A 14,691-nucleotide genomic window follows, 5' to 3' on the forward strand; every position below is an offset into this window, starting at 1 on the left:
ATACCAAATTCAAAATGAGTTTCAATAATTTTTAAAGTGTGTGAAATTTGTTATCAAAACTGTAGCAGTTATGCATTTACTCTCAAGTTTTATTGTGACCTGGCACAGCATGGAAACACTACAATACTCACCTCCTGTGCAGAATGAGAATAGAGCATATGGACTATCCTAAAATCAAAATGGGGATGAAATTCAACCTGTGGTCTTGCAAATCATTGGTTGTGCTTAACAAAGTTTCTAATGTTCCTCTTTCTAATGGCCTATCTGGGTATTTCACTCTAGCTAGAGGTCCATGTCATGTAGGAAAGTTCCCTTGATTATTCCTACTCAATAATCATTCCTAATAATAGTAATGCGTTGCACCTTTTCAATCAAAGCAAGTGTAAACTACAGATAAGCAGAAATGTAGAGAGCAAAGACATCCAATCCTACTTTCCATGGTTCAGGGATGCAAGGCCAACAGTCTATTGAAGATAATACCAGTTCCCTTACTAGCTTGCTGAGATGATTTTCATTAAGAATAGATTATACATGGAAAATGCCTTACACATATTAGGTATTACATAAATATTTATTGAATAAAGAAATGAATGATAAATTTATATTTTAATTATAATTATATTTACTTTATAATTACGATTATTTTACTCTTCTGGTTTGCCACCATCACTTCACATCAGTTTCGCGAGTCATAGAGTTCTATAAGACAATCTTTCCCCTGGCTTGAGCTTAACCTATAATACCCTTCAAATTCAAGGACAGGAAGATCATAAAATATGCTGATCCCGTATGAATCTTTTTACATCTACTTATAACTGTAGAAGTAGCACTATACAAGGTTCAATACAAAATTAAAATACTCTCAGTCGTTATCACTATTTTCATGTGTTGCATGTACATTTATCATTGCAATATTATACTCTGTGAACAAGTGGCTTAAACGTGTTATGTAGAAGAAGAGATTACATGAGAAAAGTCTCTTGCATTTCAAAATCTTTAAATTTGAAAACATCGATGCTTTGTTCTCCCTTGCAGAGTTTCAGTGTAACAGGTTCACTGTCCTGAGGAAGTCCTCAATGCATTGATTACAACCAGCTTGTTAATCTTCTATCCCAGCGAAATTAATCATGGTGACAGTTGCCACTATGGCCTCCTCCCTGTATTTTCCAAGCATGGAGGAGGACAAGTGAGCACCTGCCTCCTAGATTTTAGATTGAAAATATCACTAGAACAAACCAGGATTCTTTACCCTGTAACAGAATATAACCTTCTGAAAAAGGCTGGGAGTCCCCTATTGAACATGTCCATATTCTGATCGTGGTTTTCCTTTAAAAATCAAATCCCTCAAAGAATTTGTAAATGGACTTTACCATTTATAATCTAATCATCAGTAAATGGCATTTAAGACGTTTATTTCACATTGTTTTATCACATTAACAGAATTCATCAAAAATGTGATCAAAATATTTATAGAACTACTTTTGTAACAAGAGAAGTCATTTATGGTTCTTTTCATAATAAAAATAATACACCAAATAAATATCCACTTTTGGAGCTGCTCAAGTAAAAGAAAAACCAGAAATATTAAAGACTGGTATTCTTCCCTTAGAACATTATTAAAACACCAGACATATTACATAATGTAATAAGATAGTATTACATAATGGTCACAAACACATTATAAAATGACCATTTTTAAAGTAGGAGGATTTCATTTACAACATATTTGATATGTATGTTTACTAACCTAAAGGCCCTGAGAATATAACATCTCATGCTTCCACATTTCAAAAACAGACAGCAACACATGCTGCTAAATCCCTATTTTAAAGTACTAAAAGTGACAGACTTTGACCTATATTATGAATTTCTATACTGTGTTGAACTCTCAGGCTGCTCTGTTGCCCCCTGTCAACTTGTTTTCAATAAATGATTCAGGGAATGAGTGGGTTCACATTAGCTCACCTGAGAAAGCATTCCTTGTTTCTGAAATCCTATGAATAGGTTTGCTTAGGAAAATCAGTGAAACAGTCCATTTAATCAGTCATTTCTTTCTACATTAAAAGACAAGGTAATCTATAACTTTGTTACAGAGCCCAGTAAGTTGTTCTGAAACACCATAGGATCATAGGATCTTACTATTTTTTCTGTCCTGGAAAATTCCCATATCTCATCAGGAAGAAAGGGAATACCCACCATACCACTGGCTTTAGTTCAGCCTCCTTTTTGTTCTTACATACACTACCCCTTAGCCAGTCCTGGCTTTGTTCAATTGTGAAAAATGAAGTCTCTCCTCTGCCTTTTTAAAAACAAGTTTGCTTTGCTCTAAGTCTGGCTTTTTGTGTTTCCTAGGGCTAGTTACCCTTCAACCCCGAATATCAATGTGAGCTAGCATTTTCATTTTCCTTTTCCTGTCTTATGCTTGTAAGACATCTTGTAAGGTGTCGTCAATCTCTAGAAGTTTTGGGATAAGGCCTAGAATTTGGATCATGCTCTTATTTTGCCAGAACAATGATTAAACACACACACACACACACACACACACACACACCACAAAAAAATGAGGTAGCGGTTTGAATTGTGTTTGCTTCTAAATCCTGAGATAATTTAACCCATTTTCCAAAGAAATAATCTACTTTCAAATTTAGCCTTATTTTAAACATACACTTAGGGATACCTGCAAGTTAATATTTCAGCACATTATTGATTGATTTCATATCATTCCATATGATTTTCATGTTACCTTGTCCTATCCCCCCTTTTAGTCAGAAGCTTTGATGGTTTAAGTGCTTTATCAATTGAGGGGGTAGAAGAGTCTAATATGGCTGACAGAATAAAACAGATTGATTTGAAATTCACATGCAGTATATTTGAAAAGATAGATTCTCAATGATTTACTTGCAACTCTATTTTCAACTCTTTTCAGTTAGTATTCAGCTGTTCATATCTCCAATTTAAAGCTTTATAGAGTTGCCTCAGTACATTTACAGATTTAAATGTACAGCAGTATGTAATTCTGAAAAAAATATACTCTATAAGCTTAAACATTTTAATGGGACTATGTGGAAAGTTAGTAGAATTATCTTAGCACATGGAATTCACTTTTTTCCTTATTAGTGAAAGGTACTAAGAATACTTTTCTGGAAAGGACCTCTGTTTGCCTTCTCAGGCCTAATCACCCGCAAAGTAAGGGCAAACCCCTTGTGGCAACATTGACAATCACTTTGATTGTAAAAGTGTGATATGGGGACGATAAGTACCCTTTGTTCTAAATTTCAACAATTTGGTTTCCTTGCATCATTCACTTTCAAGAAAATCTACTGTAGCTCAATTTTTTCCATCACTCCTACTTTTCATTCAACACTTCTTTACAAAATCCTGCCTTTTCTCCATAGCGGTCAACTGCTATGACCATGACCACCACTGTCAATACTGAAAGCAAACATCAGTCAGGTGGACTTGCAGTTGGATTTAAATAAATCTTGGCACTTCTACCAAAAAAAAAAAATTCTCTGTTTTATGATGTGTCAAATGTAAATGAACTAGGTGCCCATTTAAACATGACTTACATTTGATATTGTGTTTTGTATCTACTGTATTAAGAAGGCCCAGACTTCTTTATTGATAAACATAATTACTTTTAAGCATACTATAATTCTAAAGTACAATATAAATATTAGATCAGCAAAATCAGTTTTCTTTTGCCCCTCAGATTCCTTTCAGATTCGATCTATCTCCAACTTCTCCAGTTAATGGAGTGTAGTGTCTGTGTACATTATCAAATGTGATGTATAATCCATTCTGATGGTTTAGGGCTACTTTCCCCACTCCCCGCAATAGGAAAACCTGCCAAGAGATGTGGGCCTGCAGCCTTGAACCAGCTGGATTCACAAGATAACTCAGCTTCTTTGAGTTGGTAGAGTTCCTTGTTCAATTACTACAACTTCAGTCCAGAAAAAGCATGATCTCTCCTGTTAGGTGATTCACACGGGGGAACAAGAGCAAGCTTCCTGAGATCAGAATGATAGAGAGATAGGAAAACAGATCTCGGTTGTGAAAAGTGAAGGAGACCAAGGCTCAGTAGCCCTGTTTCCCAGCTGAATGGGGTGTAGCCTCCCTTACCTGAAGCATAAATGGTGTTTTTCATGCTCAGAAAATATGCCCTAGCAGCTTCTTCTCCCAGGTGGGCCTCCTCCTACATTCTGGGGTTATGTCATTATCACAGAATACAAACATGGTTCTAAGCCAATGAGGAAATAAAGGACACTTGCTAGGAAAAGTTTCCAGGCAATTTAACATAACAAATATTTGCTGGGTGGGGTTGACTTAACCTGCAGGCAATGTGGTGTTTTTTTTTTTTTTTAAGATTTTATTTATTTATTTGACAGACAGAGATCACAACTAGGCAGAGAGGCTGGCAGAAAAAGAGGAAGGGAAGCAGGCTATCTGCTGAGCAGAGAGCCCATGTGGGGCTTGATCCCAGGACCCTGAGATCATGACCCGAGCCGAAGGCAGAGGCTTTAACTCACTGAGCCACCCAAGTGCCCGGCAATGTGGTTTTTTGACAAAGAAGTGAAAGATCCATAACTGACTAGAACTAAGTCGCTGGAAAAATGGGTGATGGAAGTGCTTGCCACAGAATTTAAAGCAGGGAGGGAATTTTAGAGATCATCTGCATAGTCCTTAGTGGAGTGCCTTGCCCAGAGCAGTCTCACAGTAAATAAAACTGCTAAATGAATCCAGTTTACTCCCTCTTTTAACAGATGAAGGAACTAAAGCTAAAGGGAGGAAATAATTTCCTCAACAACATAAAGTTTGTCAGTGGCAGACCCAGTGTGAGAAACCAGAATTTCTAAATCCTTACTGATTATTTTTTCTATTATACCCTTTGTATTCATTCAGTCATTTCCACTGTCGACTGACCAACCATGAGCTTTTATTTTCACCATCCCTAGACCTTTGTCCACGTGACCTCATGTCTGCAAGGACCTAGAGTAGAACAACTCCTTAAATCAGACTTAACTACTCTAGTCCACATCCATGTATCGCTTTTCTGAATTCCCATGGTGCATCCCGCTTGTATCACAAATTTAGAATTTAAGTTCAGAGATGTATGGGTTATTTTACAATGGTTTCATATGTATCTCTTGGGTCATTAATAAGCTTGCATGCTCCTCTGCATGAGGGACATTTACTTATAGCTCTTTTATGTGTCAGCATGTAACTTCTTCGGTTTATATGGGTGCATGACAGTAAGAATAAGTATCTAATTTAATATCCCAACTAGGATACTTCTGAGACTCAAAGAAAGTATTATTGACATTTATTCAGTAAGTGTAAACTGTGACTCCCCTGAGCAGACGGGAATGTATGGTCACCCTAACAAGAGTTGACTGGATCAACGTGTGTTCAATTAAGTAGTCATCACATTGGTGATTGCACAGATGTCCAACTACGGGATACTGCCTACAATTTACCCAATAGCATGGACTGAAATTATTTCCAAAATAGTAATCATGGAAAACGTATGACATGTTGTAGAATTCTATTTACTGAATACGTGTATGTATGTGTCATTTATTTAAAAGTTATTACGAATATTTCCACAAAATATTTGTTGCCTTCATTTTTAAGTTGCAAGGCTAAAGTTGAATGCAAAACTTTCCTGGGGGTGGGTCTCGCTTTAATCATTCCAATATTGAAAATGTGACAGAGTGAAAATAAAATGGCATTGTTTCTGATTCTTTCCTGGAGGTAAAATATGAAATCCAATGGCTTTCTAGGTGGGGTAAGATAGATGGAGTGTTATAAGGAGCTATGGACAAAAAGGCCCAAATTGGAAGTTTAAAAATAGGTTTAAATTTAAATACCCCATTCAGAAAGCAGCAAGACATATGATTTTTAATTTCCTTTCATATAGATTATGGAGATATTAATAAAGAAAACAAGGAAAATCCATGATAAATTCCTATACAACTAATGACTAACATCTTCTAGCATTTACACACCATCATATTCTATATTAACTTATTGAAATAAAGCTTCACACTGATTTGTCAAGAAATAATCAAACAAGTTTTTGATACAATTTTCACCATACACACACACACACATACACACATACACACACACACACACACGTATATACATTTTGCTCAGATATCTAACAAAGGCCAAACATCCTGGACAAAACAGCCCATAGTTTGAATTTGTTAATATTGCTAAATTAGAGGTTTAATGATAAGAATTTCCTGCAGCAGAATGAATTTTAAGCACTAGAACAATGGCAGTTACACCATCTGCTCCAGACAGAAATGTGCTGTCTTGACAGTAACAAAGGACAAATAGGCAACAGAGATACACCAAGCTGGCAAGAGGCTAAATGCAATAAGGGAAGAAGTATTTCTTAGATAAATTACTTTTTTCGCTGAATACTACATTCTGTGCTAAACAACCCTTCATTCAGCTATAAGCAGATGTTTATCAAAGAGAATTCATAGTCTTTATCACTAAGACTGTTTTATATTATAAGAGAATCTAAACAGTCATATTTTTCCATCTTCAAAGTTCTAAATGAAATTAAAGCACACACACAGAAAAAAGACAAGCAAAAATAATTACATGGGAAAACAAAATAGCAATGTTGCCCTTAGGAAAAATGCTGAGAACAGACATTGTGTTGACAGATTCTCACCTACCCACATGAGCCTCTAAGACAAGCCCCTAGACTATATTATTTTAAGAAATTAAGTTTTAAAAATCTATTTAAAAGACTGTCTTCCCACATCTTGTTATCAGTATGATATGTGTGTTTATGTCTGGAGAGGGGTAGGGGAATGTTTAACTGACACTTACTCTGCATTAAAATAATAAGGGAAAAATAATAAAACTCTGTATTATTATAATGCATTTGTTCACGAGGGTAGTAGGTCTTCTGAACACTCTTTTGCCATATTTCTAAGGAAGAAAGTATTTATTTTCATTTAAAAAAGAGACCAATGTCTGGAACTTCAAGACAAGGAAGTTTACCTAAGGTACATGGTCCATCTTCTACTTTCATTTCCAATCACCCACATACTTGATGTTCATTTTTCTTTTATCCCTAGTTCAATAGTGTCAACAAAGAGGATAGTTGAAACAATAATAAGTAAAAAATATATACTGCATAAACAATCTTTCTAATGTATCCTTGCCAATCATCAGGAAAAAATGTATCATTTTTTAAAAACTTGGATGCAAATGCCAGTCAACAAGACTTTATTTATTTAGTTTAATGTGTATTTTTCACTGATATATTTCATCCCAATTGTATGAAAATAGTAATATAATGAGCTGCAAGGTATGTACATTTTTTTTTTTACAGTGTTGGGCCTAATTATTAGAACATAGCTATGAGCCCAATGTCCTTTCTGGTAGAGAGCCCTAAAGACATTTCCTAGGAAGGCAAGTTTACCATCTATAAAGTCAACATAAAAAAAATGTGAGGTCTTCCTCCAAAATAATTATTATCACTTAAATAATTTATCATGAATTTATTTCTTACAAACTAATCTTTTCTGGATTTTATTTTATTTTGTGTTATTTTTTTAAATAGGCTCCATGTTTAATATGGGACTTGAACCCACAACTCTGAGATCAAGAGTTGCATGTTCTACTGCCTAAGCCAGCTGAGGAGCCCTTCTTTTCTGGATTTTAAACGAGTTTTCAGTCTATATATATATATATTTTTACTACATAAAACAGTACCACATTTTATATGGTTCTAAAGCTATGGTATTCAATTTTCTAGAACTTTCTTTGAGTTCTGGTGATAAGAATTAATGATTGATTTCACAGGAAACTTACATGAGTTTATCCATCAGTAATTATTGAACTACTTTTTGTAGGGCACTGGGCTAGGTGCTTCTGTAAGTACTAAGACATATGAGCAGAGAGTTTTTGCTTTTAAAGAATTTACAACTTAGCTAATAAGATAACATTAAGGAATAAAAAAAAATGGGAAACTCGTCATTATCACACTGTGGTAGAGGGAGAATTTGTGAGAACTTGAGTATTTAAAGGTATTAATGAAGAAAAGAAGGGACCAGGAATGGATCTTGAATATAGATCTAAATTACAAGAAATAATGGAAAAGGAATTCTATCCACACAAGTTTAAACAGACTGTTATATACAGGGAATGAAGAGGTTGGGAAGGCTCGTTTGTCAGGAAGCTAGTAGAAATGAGGAGAAATAAAATACACTGGAGCCAATATCTGTGAGATAATTATAATCTCACTTTAATCACATCAAAGGGAAAAAAAATAACTTATCTCTCCTGTCCTACTAAATACTTAAAGAGCAATTTGCCAGGGTATTAAAATGAATTTATCTTGTAATATAATCACCATCTCAATCTTAGATCATTCTAGTAGTTTCAACCTTATTTTAAGGACTAGGAAACTGAGTCCAAGAGGGGTTAATGTAAATTGCTAAGAGTTACCCAGCTAATAATAATGGTGATGATAATGTAATAGCAATAACATTTTTTACTTCCTACTATTAACTTAATATGGACATAGCTTTGTTTAGTAGTAGCAAGTACCGAGCTGCTAGATTTGTCTCTCCACCCCCTCATGTTTCTTAGGCAGGGTCGCAGGACCCAGTAAATATGTACCCCCCAGCATGCAGGAGTAGCCCACAGCATGACTCTCCCAGCTTTGTGGAGGGATTTGCTTTTGCACTGCTCGATGCCCAATTGGTCAAGGAGAAGCCCAATGGGTCACTTGCCAGTGCTGTAGACAGTAGAGCCAGGGTTGGAAGCCCGTGCTCTCTTTAGAGGAATCGGCTTAGAAGAGGGGGTGGATATGAGACCTAAGTCATCTCAGAATCCATTCTTCATTCCCTCAGTATGGACACTACATACATGGGTTAGCTTTAAGGGAAGAAAATGTGAGTTTAGAATCGGGCAGATCTGGGTTCAGAATCCCAACTCTGTCACTCACAAGCTGTGAAACCTTAGAACCTCACTTAAGCCCTCTTGGCCTGTGTTTCCTTCTTTGTTAAATGGGATCAATAATAACTTGTTTATTGACAGCTGCCTGTTGTGAGAATTAGAAGGAATAACTTGCAGAGTTCAGTCTAGTCCCTGACATTAGTAGATGTTCAATAAGTAACAGCTATTGTTAAAAACAAACATCTCCCACTTCCCCAGTGACAATTCTCTTTCTCTTTCAAATTACTATTTGTGAGGAACTTGGTTACAAATTTGTGGAATTTTTTAAGTTAATAATTCTACACTTTTTTCTACTTCTCTTGTAATTTCCATTACAAAAGCCAACTTTCCTTGCACCTAACTATTTATATTGGCTTACATGTTGAATATGACTATTTAAAATAGCTTAAACTTGGGCGCCTGGGTGGCTCAGTTGTTAAACGTCTGCCCCTTCGGCTCAGGTCTTGATCTCAGGGTCCTGGGAATGAACCCTTGGTGGGGAGTTAGCCCTTGTTTCTTCTCCCTCCTCCACTCTCCTTACTTGTGTTCCCTCTTTGGCTGTCTCTCTCTCTCTCTGTCAAATAAATATATAAATAAATAAATCTTAAAAAAAAAAAAAAGAAAGAAAATTGCTTAAAATTTCTTGACAAGAATTTGTAGATCATTATCCTTGAATTATGTGATGAAGACAGATCTTTCTTGTGTGTCTAGAAGAAACTCACATTTTCCCAAATGTACAAAGCAGAAAACTATTCATTTGATATGTCTCCCATTTTTTCTTGGTTATGTCTAAAAATCTGTACATTGAACAGCCACTGTCAAATAATCATTACTTCTTACTTTTTGTTTGGCTTCGTAAAGTCATTGATAAAAGACTATGAACCATGGACTTTTCTAAATGTATAGTGTTCTGCTCAAAAAAAGTCTTTCTCTATAAGCTCTTATAGTTTTGTCCCAGCCTGGTATGCTGTCTTACCAAAGGATGCCCACTTAGGTGCTCAATTACCCTAGAATTCTAAGAACAGTCTGACTTCAAGTGCATAGAATAGAATTAATTATAACCCTTGTTATGTGAATCACCACTATCATCTCACCAGACATGGCTACATTGATATAATTAATTAATAATCAATTAAAATGAAAAAAAACCCACATCTTACATGCACTGTGAATATTCAGCTTTAGAAGACAATGCCAGCTTCTTCTCCCAAGTAGTTGTACAAATGTATACTTCCACCCGTATTGCATAAAAGATCTAGGTGATTCACATTCTTTCGAATGCTTGGCTCTTTGAAACTTTTTAAATTTTTACTGACACAATGAATAAAATATTCCATTTCTTTCTTGCCTGACCTCCCTAGATGAGGAAGTTCCATACTAAAGTTGGGGTTTAACACTTTTCCTAGATACCTGAAACAGAATGAAATCAAATACCAGAACTTTCTCAGCATAATGAAAACTACAGGTGATATTCTAGACCCTTCTTGGCTAAAGGTTTTAAAAAATGAGGAAGAAAAAAACAATTTAAAAGAATAGTACTCTAAGAGTAGGAGAAAAGTGCACTCCAAAATTTAAAGTGCATATATAGGCTTATCTGTGATGTATAAAAGAACGTATTTTCGGGCGCCTGGGTGGCTCAGAGGATTAAGCCTCTGCCTTCGGCTCAGGTCATGATCTCACGGTCCTGGGATCGAGTCCCACATCAGGCTCTCTGCTCAGCAGGGAGCCTGCTTCCTCCTCTTTCTCTCTCTGCCTCTCTGCCTACTTGTGATCTCTGTCAAATAAATAAAATCTTTAAAAAAAAAAAAAAGAACATATTTTCTTGCTTAAAATTCTAGAATAATGGCAAATTGAGGGGAAAACATGAGTTAGCCCTTGTTTCTGCTTTTCCAGTGAAGGAAACCTATTTCTAAAGTGTTGGTTAATCAGTTAAAATATAGACACTCTCTTGAATGTGCAGACTACTTGGTAGACATGAATACACAAAAAGGAAAAATACCATGTGACAAACTGGTTATTAATTATGGGTTTTAATAGTTTACATTGCCTGTGGGAGACCATCCATTTATGAAGTTGTGGTCCATTTAATTCATCATTCAGAAAAACACATGTTCAGTATTCCAATTTTGAAAAGCAATTGTTTCTCAGAATGATTGTTTTATATGTAATTATGATTGCAACAGCCTTAATCCTAAATCATAATATCACTTTCAATTTGCATACTCATCAAAATGTAATGTGGTAGTAGAATCAAGTCACCTACAAGAAATTTAGTCAAGATTTTTACTTTATTAATGATTGTCATTCTATCCCATAGTGGTGATGTGCCACTTTTCTAACTACGCTTAACCATGTCCCATTAAGATTATGTACTTGCCTAACATGCACTGCAACCATATCATTCAATGCCTTTTGGTTTCGTGGATGACTGAAATTTGAGAGGAGCATGTCTAACAAAAGTTCTTTAATATAAAGACATAAACACCAGAAGACCTTCTTAGGCACAAGATAGATACCATTTAAATACTGCTACTAAAGAGAGGGCTAACTCACACTACTTAAATATGTTATCAATTTTTAGATAAACCAAGCATTAGGGAAACATTTCTGCTGAAAAGTTAACTACTGGCCTTATAAAATCTTGATGTGATAAGTCATGATGAATTGATGCAGGCCAGTGGACTGAAATTGTTTTCAGAATCCAACAGGAGTTCAAATATTTATCTTCATTTTTCAATGCTGAGGGTAAGCACTCCTGAAGAAGCAGATTTGTAAGTTTTACTTTCAGATTGACACTATGATCTAATGATAAGGTATTTAATCCATGGTCATTATAGACTTTTCTCAAGATAACTATATATTTGAGAGAAAACCAAAATGTCTCTCTTTTGCTTGCTTTTACTATATCCTTCTCAAAAAATTAATGGTGACTACAATTGTGGTGAGCATGAGTAACATACAGAATTGCTGAATCATTATGTTATACACCTAAAACTAGTGTAATACTGTATGTTAATTATACTTCAGTTTTTTAAAAATTAACAGAAAATGAAGTAAGAAAAAAATTAGTTCATCAGCCATCAAGTCATTGTGGAGTGCCTAGAATGTCAAAGAGACTTCTGTGGATGCCTAGATAGGGTCCGAAAAGACAAATAATGAGATGGAAGACATAATGATGACCGCTCTGTATACAGTTCAGCCCAATTTGTAAGATCACCTCCTGAAGGCTTTCCCTCTGAAATGCAGGGTTCATTTATTTCTCCCCTCTTTGTACCTGTTGATCTTTGTAACACTCTTTTTTTTTTTTTTTGGTTTTATGGTAATTAATCTCATCTCGCCAAGCAGATGATGAGCAAGTTGAGAGGTCAGAGATCTTGGCCAATAGTTATCTGCAACTCCCCAAATTCCTGGCATAGTACTGATCCCATATTAGTTCTCCATAATTATTTTGGTGAATTAATGTAATATTCAAAGTGAAATTATCCAGATACCTTAGTCCATTCACTCTTTATTATAATCTCCAAAGACACAAAGAGAGGGAGAAAAGATGCAGTTCACTGTATCACCATCAGCTACAGGTTCTAGACTGTTCTATTAGTCAAATGTTTACAACAAATTGTGTGAAGACTTCCGAATAATTTAGAGTAATAAACAACATCCTTTTTCTGTGACAGGGGTATTTTGATATGTTAATTGTAGTGTTTTGCTTTTTAAAAACTGGGTTACATTATTTTTCATTCTAATGCAAACTTAATGCGCTACCTATTAATATGAAGAGTCAAACATAATGATCTTGGATTTATGTAATTTTCCTAAAAAATAAACTGAGAACTTTATGTTCTCTAGGGCATGATATCATAAAGCATAATGAAGGCAGAGCTGCTGGAGCTGTGTTCTGCCAACTTCTACTATCCAAATTGCCACTGACCTTCCCATGAAGGCTTTAGAGAGCCTCACCATCCTTTAGTCTTCCTCTAATTTAGTGACTATCTGTTATATCTCACAGCTATAACTCTGCCATAGGGAAGCTTAATCAGTCAATTGGGGGAAATAAACAAATATTTTTAAATGACAGAAGTCAATGTTGGATAGCGATAACACTAAAGAAAGTTATCTGAGAGCAAGTCATGAATTATAATGTAGGGTACATAGAAACTTGAAACAAATCATATTTATTCCTTCTATTTCATTTGCATTGGTGCCTCCCTTGGGAATCTAACATAGAAATCAATTCCCTAAGCTTATGAATATTAAGAAGTGATGAGTTTAATTCAACTTTTTCTAAAAGGTTGTCTTGATAGAAGATGGGACATTAAATAGATGATCAGATTTTTTAAATTGTGACTTAGACAAAATTTATCATATCAGAGTCCCAAGCACTGGAGAACTACCTAAGCATGACATGCCTCTGTAGCCACCTGGTGGTAGGGGATGCTTGTTACAGGTGTAATAACTGGAAAGCATGATACCAAAGCATCTCAACTGAGACAAAGATGAGAGATCCAGCCCATGTATTTGAGTATTAACACGTATTTCTCTTTGGAAGAACAGCTATAAATATTATCAAAACCCCTTAATCAGCATTTTTTTCTTATCGTCTTCTCCATGTTGATCTCACCTTAGCCCTTTACTGAGTATAACCCAATGAGGTCACAGGCCCCATGGGCTCCGCCTCATTCAATGCTCACTGCTTTCCAGGCTTTTTGCGAAGCCCCTCCTCCTCCATACACATTCTCGAAGTGCCTTTCTTCGTGACCTCTCTACATTCTGAATTCAACTGTCTTCAGTGTTGACATCACAGGCCACTTCTTATACTCCATCACGACCCAAACTAATCAGAATCTTTACCCTTCATTTGTTTGTCCTCCTTGGCCTTATCTCTTTCTTTCCCTGAGATATCTTTTCTATGATAAGTTCTCAAGTAAACATTTTTTTTCCCCCATAGAATCACTTTCTAGAAATGAACTTTCTAGCTTGGTTTTCCTTTAACAATTTAGAGAAGACACTGAAACAGCAGTTTTCTTTAGGATACTAGAGTTATTTGGTTATCTTTTTCCCTTTTAGAATCAGAGGTTACTGTCAGCCAATAACATCAAGATCTGTTTGTAAACTGAAAATCTGGTTTATGCTTTAAAGGCAGGAGGAGGGCCAAAACTCATCACAATGCATATCAAAAGAAGGAAAGCACCAAGGAGCAAAGAATGTAAGGAAGGTGTGCTACATTTAGATGTTAGCACATCAAGCACCAAAATCAATTGTAAATAAAACTTAAACAAATAAAGTGGAATAAAGAGTAATTCATTTGCATTTTTATATCGGGGGGAACATGATGTGTTTTGTTAAAATGAATTTGCAGAGATCAGTATATAGACTATTTAAAGGAGGCTTCCTCTGCAAAAATCTAAAGATAGAAAAATGATAAACAATAGTGGAAATAAGTCATTCACTCTCGCATCCAACATTTATTGAACACAAATATCAAGCACTTTCATGTCATCAATAAACATGTCTTCAACTATGAAAAGACAACCTTTGAATTGGGGCACAAATGAATGAATTATACTATTTTAATAGGACTATAACTAATACTCTTTTGGGACATACACAAATACCTAAGAAATATCTGTTTAAGTCCTTAGTGATTTAAACTATAGGAAATAGCAGATGGGGCAGAAAAAACCCTCAGAAACTTGGTAGTATGTGCTGAGTATTTCAGCC

The 14,691-nt window shown here is 35.4% G+C and overlaps 1 protein-coding gene and 1 non-coding gene across 3 annotated transcripts in view; both read right to left on the reverse strand.

Annotated features, from left to right (window-relative positions):
* HTR2C (5-hydroxytryptamine receptor 2C) overlaps positions 1–14,691 on the reverse strand; it is a 299,042-nt gene that overhangs the window by 249,613 nt on the left and 34,738 nt on the right. The gene's annotated exons all lie outside the window — the stretch shown is intronic.
* LOC122897866 lies at positions 8,648–8,776 on the reverse strand. The gene has a single exon (XR_006382696.1). It is a non-coding gene; the product is annotated as a small nucleolar RNA SNORA35 (small nucleolar RNA).

Source organism: Neovison vison, chromosome X (assembly GCF_020171115.1).
Source record: "Neovison vison isolate M4711 chromosome X, ASM_NN_V1, whole genome shotgun sequence".
Classification (NCBI taxonomy): Eukaryota; Metazoa; Chordata; class Mammalia; order Carnivora; family Mustelidae; genus Neogale; species Neogale vison.